Consider the following 553-nt stretch of genomic DNA (forward strand, 5'->3'; position numbering starts at 1 on the left):
CTGACAAAGGCATTGGGATCTCTATAATTTCCGCTTTCCTGCCCACACAAGGGGGCTACCCCAAGGCAGTCGTGGGACCTTGTCCCGCTGGGACAGGACAGGCCAAGGTGGCAGGTTTCAGGGCGCTCCACGGTGTGCGGGTGGGGGGTGGGTACACGCCGCCTGGGCGTGCGTCTTCAATGCAAATCAGGGAGTTAATTACAGAGAGGCGCTCGGTGGACAGTCCAGGTCGGTCCTCTACGCGGCAGCCCAGGGTCCGAAGGGAAATGTATAGGTCACGGTAGGCAGCGGCCGGGACCAGTACAGGAAGGCAAAGGGCTGGCGTTGAGCAGAAGGGCGCTCCTCGGGAGAAGAGGCCCCCTGGCCGCTGCCCCTGCACGCCTCGGCGACTTCTCCCGGGCTCTGCGTTCGCCGCGTCCTACCTGAGGCCACACCCCGAAATCAAACTCCGGGCAGGTGAAGCCGGCGCGGCACAAACATGTAAGCCCGGCCTCTCCTCGTCGTTCCCGGCGCCTCCCGGCGGAGGGTGGGCCGGACTGCCGCGGCCTTTCGG

The 553-nt window shown here is 65.5% G+C and overlaps 1 protein-coding gene across 1 annotated transcript in view; it reads left to right on the top strand.

Moving 5' to 3' along the window:
* The window catches only part of PAK6 (p21 protein (Cdc42/Rac)-activated kinase 6), a 38968-nt gene that overhangs the window by 8859 nt on the left and 29556 nt on the right, over window positions 1-553 (top strand). The window lies entirely within an intron of this gene.

Source organism: Bison bison, unplaced genomic scaffold, assembly GCF_000754665.1.
Source record: "Bison bison bison isolate TAMUID 2011002044 unplaced genomic scaffold, Bison_UMD1.0 scf7180017864259, whole genome shotgun sequence".
Classification (NCBI taxonomy): Eukaryota; Metazoa; Chordata; class Mammalia; order Artiodactyla; family Bovidae; genus Bison; species Bison bison.